The sequence below is a fragment of the Rutidosis leptorrhynchoides genome, chromosome 2, assembly GCF_046630445.1.
Source record: "Rutidosis leptorrhynchoides isolate AG116_Rl617_1_P2 chromosome 2, CSIRO_AGI_Rlap_v1, whole genome shotgun sequence".
NCBI lineage: Eukaryota > Viridiplantae > Streptophyta > Magnoliopsida > Asterales > Asteraceae > Rutidosis > Rutidosis leptorrhynchoides.
In genome coordinates, this window is record NC_092334.1 from 434,362,617 (window position 1) to 434,386,856 (window position 24,240).

A 24,240-nucleotide genomic window follows, 5' to 3' on the forward strand; every position below is an offset into this window, starting at 1 on the left:
ATATATATACATGGGTCGATATGATATGTCAAAACTTTTGCATACGTGTCTATGGTATCCCAAGATTACATAATATATTAGAATACATGTATAATACAATATAATTTAGCTAGGATATGATTTGTATAGAACTGTTACAATATTTCCCGTAGCTACATCAATAAAAAAATATCCAATCTTGTTTTACCCATAACTTCTTCGTTTTAAATCCGTTTTAAGTGAATCCAATTGCTATGATTTCATATTGAACTTAAGTTTATGAATATATACAGAAAAAGTATAAGTTTATAAAGGAAATACAGGTTACAAGTCATTTTTGTAAAGGTAGTCATTTCAGTCGAAAGAACGACGTCTAGATGACCATTTTGAAAAACATACTTCCACTTTGAGTTTAACCATGATTTTTGGATATAGTTTCATGTTCATAAGAAAAATCATTTTCCCAGAAGAATAACTTTTAAATCAAAGTTTAACATAGTTTTTAATTAACTAACCCAAAACAGCCCGCGGTGTTACTACGACGGCGTATATCCAGTTTTACGGTGTTTTTCGTGTTTTCAGGTTTTAAATCATTAAGTTAGCATATCATATAGATATAGAACATGTGTTTAGTTTATTTTAAAAGTCAATTTAGAAGGATTAAATTTTGTTTGTGAACAAGTTTAGAATTAACTAAACTATGTTCTAGTGATTACGAGTTTAAACCTTCGAATAAGATAGTTTTATATATATGAATCGAATGATGTTATGAACATCATTACTACCTCAAGTTTAGTAGGTAAACCTACTAGAAGTGACAAGAAATGATCTAGCTTCAAAGGATCTTGATGGCTTGAAAGTTCTTGAAGTAGGATCATGACACAAAACAAGTTCAAATAAGATTTTTACTCGAATTAAGATAGTTTATAGTTATAGAAATTGAATCAAAGTTTGAATATGAATATTACCTTGAATAAGAAAGATAACCTACTGTAAATAACAAAGGTTTCTTGATCTTAGATGATTACTTGGAATAGATTAGAAAGCTTAGAAGTAAATTAGTAAACTTGAAAGGATTTTCGAAGTGTTCTTGAAGTGTTCTTCCTAAGATGATTATAGCTTGATTCTTGAAGTAATTTTTGATGAAGATGATGACTAGCTACTGGAAAAATTCGTTCATAAGTGTGTGTGTGTGTGTTGAGAGAGAATTAGAAAGAGAATTGGATGTGAAATGGAGTGAATGATGAGTGGTAAGTGGTGAGTGGTGAGTGGGGTTAAAAGGAGTTCTAGTTTGTTGACTAGTTCATGGTAGAAGTTAAAATTGATTAGTCATGCATGACATAATCAAGAGTGGAATCCCATGATAGTTCTTATTGGTATATACCCATAGTAAGTACGTCTAGAAGCTGTGTATAATACGGGTATGAATACGACTAGAATTCTTGATGAAAAAGGAATGGGAAATATAACTGTAACCATTATCGTTAAGTATGAGTGTTTTGATATATGTCTTGAAGTCTTGCAAAATTATATTAATACATCTAAATACACTACATGTATATACATTTTAACTGAGTCATTAAGTCATCGTTAGTCGTTACATGTAAGTGTTGTTTTGAAACCTTTAAGTTAATGATCTCATTTAATGTTGTTAACCCATTGTTTATTATATCTAATGAGATGTTAAATTATTATATTTTCATGATATTATGATATATTAATATATCTAAATATGATATATATGCATTTAAATGTCGTTACAACGATAATCGTTACATATATGCCCCGTTTCGAAATCCTTAAGTTAGTAGTCTTGTTTTTACATATGTAGTTCATTGTTAATATACTTAATGATATGTTTACTTATCATAATACCATGTTTACTATATATATATATATATATATATATATATATATATATATATATATATATATATATATATATATATATATATATATATATCCATATATATGACATCATATAGTTTTTACAAGTTTTAACGTTCGTGAATCACCGGTCAACTTGGGTGGTCAATTGTCTATATAAAACCTATTTCAATTAATCAAGTCTTAACAAGTTTGATTGCTTAACATGTTGGAAACACTTAATTATATAAAAATCAATTTCATTTAATAGATATAAACATGGAAAAGTTCGGGTCACTACAGTACCTACCCGTTAAATAAATTTCGTCCCGAAATTTTAAGCAGTTGGAGGTGTTGTCGTATCTTCTGGAAATAAGTGCGGGTATTTCTTCTTCATCTGATCTTCTCGTTCCCTGGTGAACTCAGGTCCTCTACGAGCATTCCATCGAACCTTAACAATTAGTATCTTGTTTTGCTTAAGTCTTTTAACCTCACGATCCATTATTTTGACGGGTTCTTCGATAAATTGAAGTTTTTCGATGATTTGGATTTCGTCTAACGAAATAGTGAGATCTTCTTTAGCAAAACATTTCTTCAAATTCGAGACGTGGAAAGTGTTATGTACAGTCGCGAGTTGTTGAGGTAACTCAAGTCGGTAAGCTACTGGTCCGACGCGATCAATAACCTTGAATGGTCCAATATACCTTGGGTTTAATTTCCCTCGTTTACCAAATTGAACAACGCCTTTCCAAGGTGCAACCTTAAGCATGACCATCTCTCCAATTTCAAATTCTATATCTTTTCTTTTAATGTCGGCGTAGCTCTTTTGTCGACTTTGGGCGGTTTTCAACCGTTGTTGAATTTGGATGATCTTCTCGGTAGTTTCTTGTATTATCTCCGGACCCGTAATCTTTCTATCCCCTACTTCACTCCAAAAAATCGGAGACCTGCACTTTCTACCATAAAGTGCTTCAAACGGCACCATCTCAATGCTTGAATGGTAGCTGTTGTTGTAGGAAAATTCTGCTAATGGTAAGTGTCGATCCCAACTGTTTTCGAAATCAATAACACATTCTCGTAGCATGTCTTCAAGCGTTTGTATCTTCCTTTCGCTCTGCCCATCAGTTTGTGGATGATAGGCAGTACTCATGTCTAGACGAGTTCCTAATGCTTGCTGTAATGTCTGCCAGAATCTTGAAATAAATCTGCCATCCCTATCAGAGATAATAGAGATTGGTATTCCATGTCTGGAGATGACTTCCTTCAAATACAGTCGTGCTAACTTCTCCATCTTGTCATCTTCTCTTATTGGTAGGAAGTGTGCTGATTTGGTGAGACGATCAACTATTACCCAAATAGTATCAAAACCACTTGCAGTCCTTGGCAATTTAGTGATGAAATCCATGATAATGTTTTCCCATTTCCATTCCGGGATTTCGGGTTGTTGCAATAGACCTGATGGTTTCTGATGCTCAGCTTTGACCTTAGAACACGTCAAACATTCTCCTACATATTTAGCAACATCGGCTTTCATACCCGGCCACCAAAAATGTTTCTTAAGATCCTTGTACATCTTTCCTGTTTCAAGATGTATTGAGTATCTGGTTTTATGAGCTTCTCTAAGTACCATTTCTCTCATATCTCCAAACTTTGGTACCCAAATTCTTCCAGCCCTATACCGGGTTCCGTCTTCCCGAATATTAAGATGCTTCTCCGATCCTTTGGGTATTTCATCCCTTAAGTTTCCCTCTTTTAAAACTCCTTGTTGCGCCTCCTTTATTTGAGTAGTAAGGTTAGTGTGAATCATTATATTCATAGCTTTTACTCGAATAGGTTCTCTCTCCTTTCTACTCAAGGCGTCGGCTACCACATTTTCCTTCCCCGGGTGGTAACGAATCTCAAAATCGTAATCATTCAATAATTCAATCCATCTGCGCTGCCTCATGTTCAGTTGTTTCTGATTAAATATGTGTTGAAAACTTTTGTGGTCGGTATATATAATACTTTTGACCCCTTATAAGTAGTGCCTCCAGGTCTTTAATGCAAAAACAACCGCGCCTAATTCTAAATCATGCGTCGTATAATTCTGCTCGTAAATCTTCAATTGTCTAGATGCATAAGCAATTACTTTCGTTCGTTGCAATAATACACAACCGAGACCTTGCTTTGAGGTGTCACAATATATCACAAAATTATCATTCCCTTCAGGTAATGACAATATAGGTGCCGTAGTTAACTTTTTCTTCAACAATTGAAACGCTTTTTCTTGTTCATCCTTCCATTCAAATTTCCTCCCTTTATGCGTTAACGCAGTCAAGGGTTTTGATATTTTGGAAAAATCTTGGATGAATCACCTGTAATAACCAGCTAGCCCTAAAAATTGGCGTACGTGTTTCAGAGTTTTCGGGGTTTCTCACTTTTCAACGGTTTCAATTTTTGCTGGATCCACTTGAATACCTTCTTTGTTCACTCTATGACCGAGGAATTGAACTTCTTCCAACCAAAATGCACACTTTGAAAACTTAGCGTACAGTTTTTCTTTTCTTAACAACTCTAGCACTTTTCTCAAATGTTCTTCATGTTCTTGGTCATTCTTTGAGTAAATAAGTATGTCATTGATGAAAACAATGACAAACTTGTCAAGGTATGGTCCACACACTCGGTTCATGAGGTCCATGAACACAGCTGGTGCGTTAGTCAACCCAAATGGCATAACCATAAACTCGTAATGTCCGTAACGTGTCCTAAAAGCAGTCTTCGGAATGTCATCCTCCTGCACCCGCATTTGATGATACCCAGAACGTAAATCAATCTTCTAATAAACCGACGAGCCTTGTAGTTGATCAAATAAGTCGTCGATTCTTGGTAGTGGGTAGCGGTTCTTGATGGTAAGTTTGTTCAACTCTCTGTAGTCGATACACAACCTAAATGTACCATCTTTCTTCTTGACAAACAGAACAGGAGCTCCCCATGGTGATGTACTTGGTCGAATGAAACCACGCTCTAAAAGTTCCTGTAATTGACTTTGTAATTCTTTCATTTCGCTAGGTGCGAGTCTGTATGGAGCACGAGCTATTGGTGCAGCTCCTAGTACAAGGTCTATTTGAAATTCAACGGATCGATGTGGGGGTAATCCCGGTAATTCTTTCAGAAATACATCGGGAAATTCTTTTGCGACAGGAACATCACTGATGTTCTTTTCTTTAGGTTTAACTTCCTTGATGTGTGCTAGAATCATGTAACAACCTTTTCTTATTAGTTTTTGCGCCTTCAAACTACTAATAAGATTTAATTTCGCATTGTTCTTTTCTCCGTATACCATTAAAGGTTTTCCTTTTTCACGCATAATGCGAATCGCATTTTTGTAGCAAACGACCTCTGCTCTCACCCTTTTCAACCAGTCCATACCAATTATTACATCAAAACTCTCTAACTCGACTGGTATTAAATCAATCTTAAACGTTTCATCACCCAGTTTAATTTCTCTATCCCGACATATATTATCTGCTGAAATTAATTTACCGTTTGCTAATTCGAGTAAAAATTTACTATCCAAAGGCGTCAATAGGCAACTTAACTTAGCACAAAAATCTCTACTCATATAGCTTCTATCCGCACCCGAATCAAATAAAACATAAGTAGATTTATTATCAATAAGAAACGTACCCGTAACAAGCTCCGGGTCTTCCTGCGCTTCTGCCGTATTAATATTGAAAACTCTTCCGTGACCCTGCCCATTAGTATTCCCCTGATTCGGGAAATTACTTCTAATGTGACCCGGTTTTCCACATCCATAACAAACAAAGGTGGCATTACTTGTTTTGCCACTATTTGTTCCTTTGGTTCCGTTAAACTTTGGTCCGTAGACCTCACACTTTTTCGTACCATGGCCAGTTCTTTTACACTTGGTGCAAAATATCGTGCAGAACCCATTCTGGTGGTACTCTTCACACCTTTGGCATTTTTGGTTTTTGTTGCCGTTATTGTTATTGAGGTTGTTGTTGGGATTGTTATTGTTGTTGGAACGGTTGTTGTAGTTGTTGTTGTTGTTGGGACGTTTATTGTAGTTATTCTTAGGATTGCGGTTATTGTTGCGATTGTTGTTGTGGTTGTGGTTGTAATTGTTGTTGTTGTTGTTGTATTGGTGACCCTTGTCACTGGTTTCTTCCCACTTTCTCTTGAGTTATTTCGTGTTGGCTTCTTCGGTCGCCTGCTCTTTAATTCTTCCCTCAATATGATTTATGAGTTTATGAGCCATTCTACTTGCCTTTTGTATGGAAGAGGGCTCGTGTGAACTCACATCTTCTTGAATCTTTATTGGTAACCCTTTTACTAATGCATCGATCTTCCCTTCTTCATCTTCGAACGCTCCCGGACACAATAGGCACAACTCTGTGAATCGTCGTTCATACGTGGTAACGTCGAACCCTTGTGTTCGTAACTCTCTAAGTTCTGCCTTGAGCTTATTGACTTTGTTTCTAGGACGGTACTGCTCGTTCATCAATTGCTTGAATGTCGACCACGGTAGTGCGTAAGCAGCATTTTGTCCTACCTGTTCAAGATAGGTGTTCCACCACGTTAACGCAGTACCTGTGATGGTATGTGTAGCGTACTTAACTTTGTCCTCTTCAGTACACTTACTTATGGCAAACACCGATTCGACTTTCTCGGTCCACCGTTTCAATCCAATTGGTCCTTCAGTTCCATCAAATTCCAAAGGTTTGCAGGCAGTGAATTCTTTGTAGGTGCATCCGACATGATTTCTTGTGGAATTAGTTCCACTGTTAGATCCAGAGTTATTGTTATTTTGCATCGCAGCCTGTACTGCGGCTATGTTTGCTGCAAGGAAAACACGGAAGTCTTCCTCGCTCATGTTCAAATTCTGACGAGTCGCCGGTGCCATTTCCTTAAAAAAAAATAGCCAAAAGAATTGAGTTAATCATATAGAATTTAAGAGTAGTCAATAGTATCCCGTAGCATTATATGAACTTATTTATAAAAGCTTTTTCTTCATATTAGCGTTTTATAAGTTTAAATTCGGGTACTACCTACCCGTTAAGTTCATACTTAGTAGCTAATATACAATTCAACTACTACAATTCCATATGAAAAACTGATTTTAATAATATATCACATAAAAATATTCTTCAAACTTACAACTTCGCTATATTACATATAACATGAAAAGTACACTTTGATACAGAACAGTTTTGAAGATAAAACTAGTTAATACGCAAGTTGTTCAGCAAAGGAAATAAAGACACGTAATTCATAAGTCCAGAAACAAGTCATGCATTCAGGTTTTACTAAGACGACTTCCCATCCTTGGTCTTGTGGAAATTAACCGTTATGACCATTGGCTAGGCAGCATGTTGTAATGTCGTCAAAAGGACGAGGGTTTCGTAATGTCCAACAGCCCCGTATTAATCTAAAAACCTTGTTTCTCACCCCAACTACTGAATCCGTCACTTGTGGGAAGGTTTTATTTAAAAGTTGTAACCCGATATTCTTTTTCTCACTTTGGTAAGAAGCGAACATCACTAACCCGTAAGTATAACATGCTTCTTTATGTTGCATGTTAGAATCTCTTTCTAAATCACGAAATCCTATGTTGGGATATGTTGAGTCAAAATAGGTTCTTAACCCGTAGCGTAAATATGCATTTGGCTTCCCCGCATTTAACGCTTTAAAGAAAACACGGCGTAACTTACGGTCTCCCCAATGTGATATACCCCACCTATCAAAGGAAAGCCTTTTATAAACTAAGGCATTTCTGGAAAGTCTTTCAAATGTTTGACAAGTTAATTTCGCCGTAACTAAATGTGTTGATGAATTCTGACCGACTCTAGACAAGATTTCCTCAATCATATCCTCTGGTAGGTCTTCTAAAATATTCGATTGTCTACCCTTAACGTCCATTTTGTTTTTTTATACTGTAAAATAGACAAGGGTTAGATTCATAAAAGATAATTAACAAACAATACAAGCAATTTTTACATAGAACATAAAAGTACAAGCACACTACAATACATATAATACACAACATGATTACAACTCCCTAATCTGAATCACTGGTTTCTTCTTCTTCGGACTTGGTTCGCTTTCCTAATTTTCTAGGGATATATGGTGCTCCTCTAATACGAGCCGTCGTTTTCCACAATGGTTTAGAAAAACCTGATGGTTTATAGGTTCCCGGGTTATTGTTACACTTTAGGAAATACGGATGTTGCTGATACATATAAAGCTCATCGGGGTTGGAATCAGGTTTCTCTATTTTTATACCTTTTCCCTTATTATTTTCTTTTGCTATATTAAATTGGGTCGAGGTAATTTCTATAACATCATCGGAATCCTCATCGGGATCCGATTCATCGGAAAATTGGTAATCTTCCCAATATTTTGCTTCCTCGGCGGAAACACCATTGACCATTTTTAACTTTGGTCCATTGGTTGAGGATTTTCTTTTATTTAAACGATTTACTGTAGGTATCAATATTTCTTCCTCCGAAACCTCTTCTTCTTCTTCCGGTTCCTCCTCTTCCGATTTCTCCTCTTCTGGTTCCTCTTCTTCCGGTTCCTCTTCTTCTGGTTCCTCCTCTTCCGGTTCCTCTTCGGGAATTTATGAATCTTCCCAAAGTATATTCGACTCTTCATTATTATTAGGTGAGTCGATGGGATTTGTACTAGTGGTAGACATATATCACACAATATCAAATATATTAAGAGGTTAATATATCACATAATAATTACATGTTAATAATATATAGTTTCCAACAAAAGTGTTAAGCAATCGTTTTTAAAGAAAATACGGTCGAAGTCCAGACTCACTAACGTATCCTAACAACCTCGATAAGACACACTAATGCAAATTTCTGGTTCTCTAAGACCAATGCTCTGATACCAACTGAACTGTCCCGTTCATATTGATTATAAATGTTCCATATTAATTGATTTCGTAGCGAGGTTTTGACCTCCATATGAGACGTTTTTCAAAGACTGCATTCATTTTTTAAAACAAGCATAACCTTTATTTTATCGATAAAGGTTTAAAAAGCATTACGTAGATTATCAAATAATGATAATCTAAAATATACTGTTTACACACGACCATTACATAATGGTTTACAATAAGAATATATTACATCAAAAATAAGTTTCTTGAATGCAGTTTTTACACAATATCATACAAGCATGGACTCCAAATCTTGTCCTTATTTTAGTATGCAACAGCGGAAGCTCTTAATAATCATCTGAGAATAAACATGCTTAAAACGTCAACAAAAATGTTGGTGAGTTATAGGTTTAACCTATATATTATCAAATCATAATAATAGACCACAAGATTTCATATTTCAATACATCCCATACATAGAGATAAAAATCATTCATACGGTGAACACCTGGTAACCGACATTAACAAGATGCATATAGAATATCCCCATCATTTCGGGACACCCATCGGACATGATAAAATCGAAGTACTAAAGCATTTCAAATTCCAGAATGGGGCTTGTTGGGCTCGATAGATCTATCTTTAGGATTCGCGTCAATTTGGGGGTCTGTTCCCAAATTCTTAGGCTACCAAGCTAAAAAGGGCATATTCGGCTTCGATCATTCACCCATATAAAGTAGTTTCATTTACATGTGTCTATTTTGTAAAATATTTATAAAATTGCATGTATTCTCATCCCAAAATATTAGATTTTTAAAAGTGGGACTATAACTCACTTTCACAGATTTTTACTTAGTCGGAAAGTAAGACTTGGCCACTGGTCGATTCATGAACCTATAACAAATATGTACATATATATCAAAGTATGTTCAAAATATATTTACAACATTTTTAATACGTTTTACTGTTTTAAGTTTATTAAGTCAGATGTCCTCGTTAGTAACCTACATCTAGTTGTCCATAGTTAGATGTACAGAAATAAATCGATGTATATTATCTTGAATCAATCCACGACCCAGTGTATACACGTCTCAGGCTAGATCACAACTCAAAGCATATATATTTTTGGAATCAACCTCAACCCTGTATAGCTAACTTCAACATTACTACATATAGAGTGTCTATGGTTGTTCCAAATAATATATATACATAGGTCGATATGATATGTCAAAACATTTGCATACGTATCTATGGTATCCCAAGATTACATAATATATTAGAATACATGTATAATACAATATAAGTTAGCTAGGATATGATTTGTATAGAATTGTTACAATATTTCCCGTAGCTACAACAATAAAAAAATATCCAATCTTGTTTTACCCATAAGTTTATGAATCTATACAGAAAAATTATAAGTTTATAGTCGGAAATACATGTTACAAGTCATTTTTGTAAAGGTAGTCATTTCAGTCGAAAGAACGACGTCTAGATGACCATTTTGGAAAACATATTTCCACTTTGAGTTTAACCATGATTTTTGGATATAGTTTCATGTTCATAAGAAAAATTATTTTCCCAGAAGAACAACTTTTAAATCAAAGTTTAACATAGTTTTTAATTAACTAACCCAAAACAGCCCGCGGTGTTACTACGACGGCGTATATCCAGTTTTACGGTGTTTTTCGTGTTTTCAGGTTTTAAATCAATAAGTTAGCATATCATATAGATATAGAACATGTGTTTAGTTGATTTTAAAAGTTAAGTTAGAAGGATTAACTTTTGTTTGTGAACAAGTTTAGAATTAACTAAATTATGTTCTAGTGATTACGAGTTTAAACCTTCGAATAAAATAGTTTTATATATATGAATCGATGATGTTATGAACATCATTACTACCTCAAGTTTAGTAGGTAAACCTACTAGAAGTGACAAGAAATGATCTAGCTTTAAAGGATCTTGGATGGCTTCAAAGTTCTTGAAGTAGGATCATGACACAAAACAAGTTCAAGTAAGATTTTTACTCGAATTAAGATAGTTTATAGTTATAGAAATTGAATCAAAGTTTGAATATGAATATTACCTTGAATAAGAAAGATAACCTACTGTAAATAACAAAGGTTTCTTGATCTTAGATGATTACTTGGAATGGATTAGAAAGCTTGGAAGTAAATTAGTAAACTTGAAAGGATTTTCGAAGTGTTCTTGAAGTGTTCTTCCTAAGATGATTATAGCTTGATTCTTGAAGTAATTTTTGATGAAGATGATGATTAGCTACTAGAAAAATTTGTTCATAAGTGTGTGTGTGTGTGTGTGTGTGTGTGTGTTGAGAAAGAATTAGAAAGAGAATTGGATGTGAAATGGAGTGAATGATGAGTGGTAAGTGGTGAGTGGTGAGTGGGGTTAAAAGGAGTTCTAGTTAGTTGACTAGTTCATGGTAGAAGTTAAAATTGATTAGTCATGCATGACATAATCAAGAGTAGAATCCCATGCTAGTTCCTATTGGTATATACCCATAGTAAGTACGTCAAGAAGCTGTGTATAATACGGGTATGAATACGACTAGAATTCTTGATGAAAAAAGAATGGGAAATGTAACTGTAACCATTTTCGTTAAGTATGAGTGTTTTGATATATGTCTTGAAGTCTTCCAAAATTATATTAATACATCTAAATACACTACATGTATATACATTTTAACTGAGTCGTTAAGTCATCGTTAGTCGTTACATGTAAGTGTTGTTTTGAAACCTTTAAGTTAACGATCTCATTTAATGTTGTTAACCCATTGTTTATTATATCTAATGAGATGTTAAATTATTATATTATCATGATATTATGATATATTAATATATCTAAATATGATATATATACATTTAAATGTCGTTACAACGATAATCGTTACATATATGCCCCGTTTTGAAATCCTTAAGTTAGTAGTCTTGTTTTTACATATGTAGTTCATTGTTAATATATACTTAATGATATGTTTACTTATCATAATACCATGTTAACTATATATATATATATATATATATATATATATATATATATATATATATATATATATATATATATATATATATATATATATATATATATATCCATATATATGACATCATATAGTTTTTACAAGTTTTAACGTTCGTGAATCACCGGTCAACTTGGGTGGTCAATTGTCTATATAAAACCTATTTCAATTAATCAAGTCTTAACAAGTTTGATTGCTTAACATGTTGGAAACACTTAATTATATAAATATCAATTTCATTTAATATATATAAACATGGAAAAGTTCGGGTCACTACACATATCACTTATCCATCTATATTACTCCGTATATAATTATATTTATATTATTATTATTATTATTATTATTATTATTATTATTATTATTATTATTATTATTATTATTAGAGTAGTGTTATAGTTAGGAGTATTAATATTATTAGTATTTATACATAAAATACTACGACAGAGTGCTGTTCGAGTAATTTTCAAAACTAGTTTGCGAGTAGGATAGGGTTAAGAAAATTATGGGTTATAGCTATGGAGGTGATGGGTATGGTTCATGGGTATGCTCGTGAGGTCAATCTAATGTTTATCGTCTTCGTTGCGTCTACGTACCTTTCCTGCAATATTGAATCTCAATATTGATACGTGAGTACTCATAATTTAATTTTTACATATTAATAGTGTATCCCTGACTAGCGCTCGAGTATATAGGATTATGCATGCTTGTACTTTTGATATTGCCATTAGATAGGTTATGTTGAATCTTGAATTAGTTACATATGCGGTTGAGATAAGGTATAAGATATGCATGTCGTTGGAAAGCTAGCGAAAAATTAAGAACTTTTCATTTAGATATCGAATGGTTTCGATGAACGGATTTGAAGTTATAGTCGATTGAATTTTTGTATTATTAATAAAAATGATTATTATTATCGTCGTTATTATCGTTGTTATAGTTTTTATCTAATTTATTATTATTATTATTATTATTATTATCAATAAGTAGTATTATCATTAAAAATTGTTATTTTTATTATTATCATTATTATCGTTAAAGTTATAATTAGTATTATCATTAATATTATTATAATATTTATTATCATTAGTGTTATTATAATTAAAAACTAATATTAGTAACACCTAATTAATATGATTACTATTATTATCATTAACATGAACGCGATATAAAAGATGATTAAAACTATTAAATGAATCGATTAGGGAATAATGAGTATGGGTATCCTGATGAAAATTAAAATATTGTAAGATATTGATTTAGATAAAATTATCGTTCTTTTTATTTTTATTATTAATATTATTATTAAAAGTATCGTTAGTATTAAAACTATCATTTTAACAAAAATTATCATTTTAAATGAAAGGTCATTGTTATTATAAAATATCATTATTGTTATCATTTTAAATAAAATTATTATTTTAAAGTTAATATTAAAAAGTATCGTAAATATTAAAGTTATTATAATTAGAATTATCATTTTATCATAATATCATTTTTTAGTGAATATAAATATTGATATTTTTATTAATAGAATAATAATAATTATTATTACAAAATAATATAACTTTTATTTATTATTATTATCAATGTTATTTTATCAAATAAATATGTAATACAAATAATATATTTACCTTAATAAAACCTATCATAATATTTTTTTTATAATATTAATGAACTTTATTACTTAAAAATATAAAAGTATATTTTTATATAAAGTTTTATTTATTAATAAATGAATAATATTATTTACTCTAATAAATCTTTTAAAAATATAAAACGACGATATTTAAACTATATAATAATCATGTATAAATTTTGGGAATCATTTTGAGTCAAATTGACTTTTGTTGACTTTTGCATATTAGTCTCGAGCATTAGGATTGTGGTACACTATGACATAACCTAATTTGTTAGACAAATATTGACCAACATATAAATATATATATTTAATTTAGGTTCGTGAATCCGAGGCCAACCCTGCACTTGTTCAATGACGTTATATGTATTTTTACTACGAAATACAGTATGGTGAGTTTCATTTGCCTTTTTACCCTTTATATTTTTGGGCTGAGAATACATGCGAATTTTTATAAATGTTTTACGAAATAGACACAAGTAATCGAAACTACATTATATGGTTGAATGATCGAAGTCGAATATGCCCCTTTTTGCTTGGTAACCTAAGAATTAGTAAACCGATCTACTAATTGACGCGAATTCTAAAGATAGATCTATTGGGCCTAATGAACCCCATCCAAAGTACCGGATGCTTTAGTACTTCGAATTCGTTTTTATCATGTCCGAAGGATTTCTCGGAATGATAGGGGATATTTTTATATGCATCTTGTTAATGTCGGTTACCAGGTGTTCAATTCATATGAATGATTTTTGTCTCTATGCATGGGACGTATATTTATGAGAAATGAAAATGAAATTTTTGTGGTCTATTAAAATGATGGAAATGAATGATTATGAAAAACTAATGAACTCACCAACCTTTTGGTTGACACTTTAAAGCATGTTTATTCTCAGGTATTAAAGAAATCTTCTGCTGTGCATTTGCTCATTTTAAAGATATTACTTAGAGTCAATCATGACATATTTCAAAAGACGTTGCATTCAAGTCATTGCGTTCAATAGAGATTATTATTAAGTAAATGTCAGATTAGATCATTTATAGTTGGACATTATGAAATGGTATGCATGCCTGTCAATTTTCGATGTAAAGAAAGTTTATCTTTTAAAAATGAATGCAATGTTTGGAAAATGTATCATATAGAGGTCAAATACTTCGCGATGTAATCATATGTTATTGTATTCGTTCTTATGGATTAGGACGGGTCTTTACATTACTTTATTTTAAAAGTATAAATTAAAATATAAATTTAGAATTGGTTTCCTTCTGCCTAGCTTTTATAACTTCTCGTACTCAATTCAAAATAATTAATTAAAGTAATTCAAAATTATTTAATTAAAATAATTATTAATAAGATTTAATAATAATAAAATTAATTAATAAGATTCAATTTTAATTCAAAATTATTTATATTAATAACATCATTCATCATGCTTTGGTTTTTTTTCTTTTCGATTTTTGATTTTTTTTTAACAAAAGAATTAGCCTAATAATGACATTATCATTATAGGATTTTAATATTATATATATATATATATATATATATATATATATATATATATATATATATATATATATATATATAAACTAAAAAGTTTTTATTGATTGTGGTTGAAAGTTATTTAAGGATGTTTATATGTATATATTTTATCTATTATATAGTATAAGGAAAGATTTCTTTAATTTATTATTAACAAATTATATATTTATATATATATTGAAAAACATTAACGGAAAAGAGAATCATATAGGAATATATACGTAACTATATATAGATTATAATTATTTATTTATTAGTAATAATTATATAGGTAACTATATGTGGGGGATTGAAACATTAACAGATAAGTCTAAAAGCTATATTAATATTAATCAACGTTATCCATCCGTACAACGCACGAGCTCTAATAATAATAATAAGCGAATCCAAATATATTACATGAAAAAAATTTCAACACCACGGGCTCTTAAATAACTCTTATACGTTATATTTTTTAGTATCACTATTTACATACCGATATAAATTGCAAATTACACTTATTTGCACGGGTTTTTACACACCCGTGCAACGCACGGGCTCAAAAACCTAGTATGTATATATAATAAAAAGAATAATTTATGTATATAAATAAATGTTCGTTTGAACTCGTTAACTTGTTCGAGACTTCGAGCTTGAAGTTAGAAATTCGACATTTACCAAGTAAGCTCATTTAAATGAGTAGAAAATTTAATGTGACTAGTTCATGAGTAGCTTGACTCATCATAGTATTTTGTAGTTCCTTTTCACAAAAAAAATGCAACATGAAAAGTGACATGTTTTGCATGTCAATACCTCACTGGTCTACAACCCGTGTGTTAAGGAAGCAAATATAAAATGATTAACAAATGACGTTGCAAACGTGATTTGTAAACCACTTAACGAAAATAATTTTATCATAATACAAACGAACACTCAATAAAGTAAAAAATGGTGTAAAGGTCGATGACAAAATTAGTACAAAATGACATCAAGGTTTGTGATTAGATATTAGATAACTAATATCAAATCAAATTAATTGAATATTTTGTATAATAATTCTCTTTTGTAACGGAATAATGTATTTGAGGCAACTCTTTTTATTACTACGTACTTTTTATCATTGAAACATGAGTGATATTGTAGATCTAAATCTAGAAATATTCAACATAAAAATTAGTAATGGCCCATGCAGGTCTCGAACCTGCGACCTTCGCGTTATTAGCACGACGCTCTAACCAGCTGAGCTAATAGGCCTTTTTGTAACGTTTTTCACAGAAAACATATATGAATCTTTGTACCGTATAATTTTGTTACATTTTAAAAAGGCCATTTGTCACCTATATATATATATATATATATAGTTAATATTAAAATGCTATAATGATTATGTTATTATTAGTCTAATTCCTTTTTTAAGAAAAAATTAAAAAGAAAAAGAAAAAATCTAAGCATGGATAATGTCATTAATCTAAATAATTTTGAATTAAAATTAAATCTTATTAATTATTAAATCTTATTAATAATTATTTTAATTATTAAAATTGAATAATTTTGAATAATTTTAATTAATTATTTTGAATTGAGTACGAGAAGGTATAAAAGTTAGGCATACGGTAACCAATTCTAAATTTATATTTTAAATTACACTTTTAAAATAAAATGACAACCAATATTATCTCTTATGATTGGATGTTGATTGTTTAATATGCATTTTAGGTGTTTGATGAAATATTCAGCTAACGAGTTTCTTAGTCGGACTATGTGGTTCCACGGGTCATTAAACTAAATAACTTTAGCATTTACGTTCACTTAATACCTAAAACATATTATTAAACTGTTCTTTTTAAATAAACCCGTGGTTTTACGGGTCATTTCACTAGTATGTATGTATGTATATGTATATATATATATATATATATATATATATATATATATATATATATATATATAAACATTATAAAGGATCTTCTCACCTACAGTGGCGGAACTTGAACTCAAAGACAGATGAGGCGGATGCAAAAATTTAATATATTTTTCATTTTCAGCGGAGGTAAACACTAATAAATACTTTATTTTTTAGCAAAAAATAAATTTCTTTAGTGTAAAAATTTTTCCCGTTAAATTCAGGTGAGATGGATATCCTCTTTGGGTTACCTTAAGCTCCGCCCCTGCTCACCTACCTACATTATTATTTTCACACTATTTTATAATAATGTCATTATTTTCTTTAGAAGCAAATATTTTTATATAACTTGAAAATAAACATAACACACAATGAGACATGCACATGATGGAATGTAGCTTAAGAACAGGAGAAATTAAACTGCAAAATGCATCATCAATGAAACAAAGCAGAATATGAATTACAAACGAGAAGGGGTGAAGAAACATAGATTGTATATCAACCAGAATATCACGACCTGTTATGTTAGGTAAATTTCCCGGGTTTGAAAGCCAATTTAACCACTCGATGATCTTGTTCTTATTCCTCAGTGAGATCCACTTGAAACTCTGAATTTGCATTTCACTAAGCGCCATCGGTCTATTCCAACACCTTTTTTTTTAAAACTTTGTGGTTGCGATTTTTTCAAATCAATTAGCGGACATCCATTCAACCGCTTGCCAAAGCGTTGACCCGAATTCTGATATGATTCGATTACATTTATATACCCGATCCTAAATATCACGGCATCCTTGCATAAGATCAACGCGTATTCCATGGTTTCTAATCCATCATCACAAATGGGACATCGAACCGAGTTCACATCCACTTTTCTTTTGTCTAATTCGATTCTAACTTGAAGACGACAAATTATGTACGTCAAATAAAGATCTCGACTTTCTTAAGGATTAAGTTGTTTCTACCTGTCTCAGTTTGACCCAGGGCAACCTGCAGCCGCTTGTCTTAGATTAGTGATATTAAGGTCCTTGTTTTTAGTTTGCCATCTTCTGATAAATGCTATGTCCATGCGTCTGCTGAGCTATAATGAAACCTAAAACCATTGAGCATGTTTGTTAGTAATACCAGCTTGGTTCTTGCACGTCCAAAAGGTTCTCGAGCCCACTGTAGCTTTCTTATACAAACACAACTCCATTTCATTCAGTCGTTCAAAATGTAAACGGCTCCATTCCATTCCACACGATCTGATACCGCAACTTCTGTAGTGACTCGAACTTTTCCATGTTTATATATATTAAATGAAATTGATATTTACATGATTAAGTGTTTCCAACATGTTAAGCAATCAAACTTTTTAAGACTTGATTAATTAAAATAGGTTTCATATAGACAATTAACCACCCAAGTTGACCAGCGATTCACGAACGTTAAAACTTGTAAAAACTATATGATGACATATATATGGATATATATATAGTTAACATGATATTATAATAAGTAAGTATCTCATTAGGTATTTTAACAATGAGTTATATACATAAAAATGAGACTATTGAATTAAGAAACTCGAAAACGATATATATAACGATTATCGTTATAACAACGTCTTATTAAATACATATGAATCATATTAAGATATTGATACACTATATTTAAACATGATAAATGATAATTAAACATATCATTAAGTGTATTAACAATGAACTACATATGTAAAAATAAGACTACTAACTTAAGGATTTCGAAACGAGACATATATGTAACGATTATCGTTGTAACGACATTTAAATGTATATATATATATATATATATATATATATATATATATATATATATATATATATATCATATTAAGATATATTAATACATCATAATATCATGATAATGTAATAATTTAACATCTCATTAGATATAATAAACAATGGGTTAACAACATTTAACAAGATCGTTAACTTAAAGGTTTCAAAACAACACTTACATGTAACGACTAACGATGACTTAACAACTCAGTTAAAATGTATATACATGTAGTGTTTTAATATGTATTCATACACTTTTGAAAGACTTCAATACACTTATCAAAGTACTTCTACTTAACAAAAATGCTTACAATTACATCCTCGTTTATTTTCATCAACAATTCTACTCGTATGCATCCGTATTCGTACTCGTACAATACCCAGCTTCTAAATGTATGTACTATTGGTATATACACTCCAATGATCAGCTCTTAGCAGCCCATGTGAGTCACCTAACCATGTGGGAACCATCATTCGGCAACTAGCATGAATGATTACACAAAATTAAAACTAATGTGACCTTATATGGAGTACCTACATCACGTTTTAAATCATCACCATAAACACTTTCATTTTTCAATTTTTATGCATCAAACTAAACTCTCTCAAGTGTTCTTCCATTGTTCTAAGTGTTCTTCATCATCTTCATCAAAATCTAGCTCAATCTAGTTCATAAATCCATACATAAACTAAGTTACAAAACAACTACTCAAGAACACACCAACAACACTTCCAAGTTTGCTAGCTTACTTTCAATCTTGCAAATCCATTTCAAGTGATCATCCAATCTCAAGAAATCTTTCTTATTTACAGTAAGATTTCTTTCTAATTCAAGGTAATACTCATACTCAAACTTTGATTCAATTTCTATAACTATAACAATCTTATTTCGAGTGAAAATCTTACTTGAACTTGTTTTCGTGTCATGATTTTGCTTCAAGAACTTTCAAGCCATCCAAGGATCTTTTGAAGCTAGATCTATTTTTCTCATTTCCAGTAGGTTTATCCACAAAACTTGAGGTAGTAATGATGTTCATAACATCATTCAAATCATATATATAAAACTATCTTATTCGAAGGTTTAAACTTGTAATCACTAGAACATAGTTTAGTTAATTCTAAACTTGTTCGCAAATAAAAGTTAATCCTTCTAACTTGACTTTTAAAATCAACTAGACACATGTTCTATATCTATATGATATGCTAACTTAATGATTTAAAACCTGAAAACACGAAAAACACCGTAAAACCGGATATACGCTGTCGTAGTAACACCGCGGGCTGTTTTGGGTTAGTTAATTAAAAACTATGATAAACTTTGATTTAAATGTTGTTCTTCTGGAAAAATGATTTTTCTTATGAACATGAAACTATATCCAAAAATCATCGTTAAGCTCAAAGTAGAAGTATGTTTTTCAAAATGGTCATCAAGACGTCGTTCTTTCGACTGAAATGACTACCTCTTATAATATTGAATTGTAACCTATATTTCAGACTATAAACTTATACTTTTTCTGTTTAGATTCATAAACTTAAGTTCAATATGAAACCATAGCAACTTGAATCACTCAAAACTGATTTAAAACGAAGAAGTTATGGGTAAAACAAGATTGGATAATTTTGCTTGTTGTAGCTACGTGAAAATTGGTAACAAATCTATATTAATCATATCCTAGCTAACTTATATTGTATAATACATATATTCTAATATATTATATAATCTTGGGATACCATAGACACGTATGCAAATTTTTTGACATATCATATCGACCCATGTATATATATTATTTGGAACAACCATAGACACTCTATATGCAGTAATGTTTGAGTTAGCTATACAGGGTTGAGGTTGATTTCAAAAATATATATACTTTGAGTTGTGATCTAGCCTGAGACGTGTATACACTGGGTCGTGGATTTATTCAAGATAATATATATCGATTTATTTTTGTACATCTAACTATGGATAACTTGTTGTAGGTTACTAACGAGGACAGCTGACTTAATAAACTCAAATCATTAAAATGTAATAAAAATGTTGTAAATAAATTTTGAACATACTTTGATATATATGTACATATTTGTTATAGGTTCGTGAATCGACCAGTGGCCAAGTCTTACTTCCCGACAAAGTAAAAATCTGTGAAAGTGAGTTATAGTCCCACTTTTAAAATCTAATATTTTTGGGATGAGAATACATGCAGTTTTATAAATATTTTATGAAATAGACACAAGTAATTGAAACTACATTATATGGGTGAATGATCGAAGTCGAATATGCCCCTTTTGCTTGGTAGCCTAAGAATTAGTATACCGATCTACTAATTGACGCGAATCCTAAAAATAGATCTATTGGGCCTAACGAACCCCATCCAAAGTACCAGATGCTTTAGTACTTCGAATTTGTTATTTTATCATGTCCGATGGATTTCCCGGAATGATAGGGGATATTCTTATATGCATCTTGTTAATGTCGGTTACCAGGTGTTCACCATATGAATGATTTTTATCTCTATGTATGGGATGTATATTGAAATATGAAATCTTGTGGTCTATTATTACGATTTGATAAATATATAGGTTAAACCTATAACTCACCAACATTTTTGTTGACGTTTAAAGCATGTTTATTTTCAGGTGATTATTAAGAGCTTCCGTTGTTGCATGCTAAAATATGGACAAGATTCGGTGTCAGCATGATTGTATAATATTGTTTAAAATTGCATTCGAGATTTACTTTGTTGTAACATATTAATATTGTAAACCAATATGTATTGGTAGTGTGTAAGTGTGATATTTTTAGATTATCATTTCTTGATAATCTAGGTGGTATTTTTTTTAACCTTGTCGATAAAATAAAGGTTATGGTTTGTTTTTAAAAACAAATGCAGTCTTTGAAAAATGCCTCATATAGAGGTCAAAACCTCGCAAAGAGATCAATTAATATGAAACGTTTATAATCGATATGAACGGGACATTTCAGTTGGTATCCGAGCGTTGGTCTTAGAGAACCAGAAAATTTGCATTAGTGTGTCTTATCGAGTTTGTTAGGATGTATTAGTGAGTCTGGACTTCGACCGTGTTTTCTTTAAAAATGATTGCTTAATATTTTTTGTTGGAAACTACAAATTGTAACATGTAAATATTATGTGATATATTAATCTTTTAACGTGTTTGATATTGTGTGATAGATGTCTACCTCTAGTACAAATCCCATCGACTCACCTAATAATAATGAAGAGTCGAATATATTTTGGGAAGATTCACAAATTCCCGAAGAGGAACCGGAAGAGGAGGAACCGGAAGAAGAGGCACCGGAAGAGGAAGAACTGGAAGAGGAGGAACCGGAAGAAGAAGAGGTTCTGGAGAAATAAATATTGATACCTACAGTAAATCGATTAAATAAAAGAAAATCCTCAACCAACGGACCAAAGTTAATAATGGTCAATGGTGTTTTCGCCGAGGAAGCAAAATATTGGGAAGATTACCAATTTTTCGATGAATCGGATCCCGATGAGGATTCCGATGATGTTATAGAAATTACCTCGACCCAATTTAATAAAGCAAAAGAAAATAATAAGGGAAAAGGTGTAAAAATAGAGAAACCTGATTCCAACCCCGATGAACTTTATATGTATCGGCAACATCCGTATTTCCTAAATTGTAACAATAACCCGGGAACCTCTAAACCACCAGGTTTTTCTAAACCATTGTGGAAAATGACAGCTCGTATTAGGGGAGCACCATATATCCCTAGGAAATTAGCAAAACGAACCAAGTCCGAAGAAGAAGAAACGAGTGAGTCGGATTAAAGAGTTGTAATCATGTTGTGTAATATATGTAATATAGTGTACTTGTGCTTTTATGATAAATGTAAAAATTGCTTGTATTGTTTGTTAATTATCTTTTATGAATCTAACCCTCATCTATTTTTACAGTATAAAAACACAAAATGGACGTTAAGGATAGACAACTAAATATTTTAGAAGACCTACTAGGGGATATGATTGATGAAATCTTATCTAGAGTCGGTCAAAATTCATCGGCATAATTAGTTATGGTGAAATTAACTTGTCAAACATTTGAAAGACTTTCCAGAAATGCCTTAGTTTATAAAAGGCTTTCCTTTGATAGGTGGGGTATATCACATTGGGGAGACCGTAAGTTACGCCGTATTTTCTTTAAAGCGTTAAATGCGGGGAACCCAAATTCAATTTTACGCTACGGGTTAAGAACCTATTTTGACTCAACATATCCCAATATAGGATTTTGTGAATTAGAAAGAGCTTCTAACATGCAACATAAAGAAGCATATTATGTTTACGGGTTAGTGATGTTCGCTTCTCACCAAAGTGAGAAAAAGAACATCGGATTACAACTATTAAATGAAACATTCCCACAAGTAACGGACTCAGTAGTTGGGGTGAGAAACATGGTTTTTAGATTGTTACGAGGCTGTTGGGCATTACGTAACCCTCGTCCTTTTGACGACATTACAACATGTTGTCTAGCCAACTGTCATAATGGTTACTTCCCACAAGACCAAGGATGGGAAGTCGTCTTAGTAAAACCAGAATGCATGACTTGTTTCTGGACTTATGAATTGCGTGTTTTTATTGCCTTTGCTGAACGACTTGCGTATTAACTAGATTTATCTTCAAAAACTGTCTTGTATCAAAGTGTGCTATATTTCATGTTATATGTAATATAGCGGAATTGTAAGTTTGAAGAATATTTGAATGTGATATATTATTATAATCAATTTTTTCATATGGAATTGTAGTAGTTGAATTGTATATTAGCAACTAAGTATGAACTTAACGGGTAGGTAGTACCCGAATTTAAACTTATAAAACGCTAATATGAAAAAAGCTTTTATAAATGAGTTCATATTATGCTACGAAATACTATTGACTACTCTTAATTTTCTGTATGATTAACTCGATTCAGTTGGCTATTTTGAAGGAAATGGCTCCGACTACTCGACACACCATGAATATGAGCGAAGAGGAATTTCGTACCTTTCTTGCTGCAAACATAGCCGCAGTACAGGCTGCACTACATACCAACAATAACTTTGAATCTAGCAATGCAGCTAACGGCGCAAGAAATCGTGTAGGATGCTCCTACAAAGAATTCACTGCCTGCAAACCTTTGAAATTTGATGGAACCGAAGGACCAATTGGATTGAAACGGTGGACCGAGAAGGTCGAATCAGTGTTTGCCATAAGTAAGTGTACTGAAGAGGACAAAGTTAAGTACGCTACGCATACCTTCACAGGTACTGCATTAACGTGGTGGAACACCTATCTGGAACATGTAGGACAAAAATCTGCTTACGCACTACCGTGGTCGGCATTCAAGCAATTGATGAACGAGCAATACCGTCCTAGAAATGAGGTCAATAAGCTCAAGGTAGAGCTTAGAGCGTTACGAACACAAGGGTTCGACATTACCATGTATGAAGGACGATTCACAGAGTAGTGCCTATTGTGTCCGGGAGCGTTCGAAGATGAAGAAGAGAAGATTGACGCGTTTGTAAAAGGGTTACCAGTAAGGATTCAAGAAGATGTGAGTTCACACGAGTCCGCTTCCATACAAAAGGCAAGTCG

The 24,240-nt window shown here is 31.7% G+C and overlaps 1 non-coding gene across 1 annotated transcript; it reads right to left on the reverse strand.

Annotated features, from left to right (window-relative positions):
* Positions 1 to 16,109: 16,109 nt before the first annotated feature.
* On the reverse strand, positions 16,110 to 16,183 carry TRNAI-AAU (transfer RNA isoleucine (anticodon AAU)). The gene has a single exon. It is a non-coding gene; the product is annotated as a tRNA-Ile (tRNA).
* Positions 16,184 to 24,240: the final 8,057 nt, after the last annotated feature.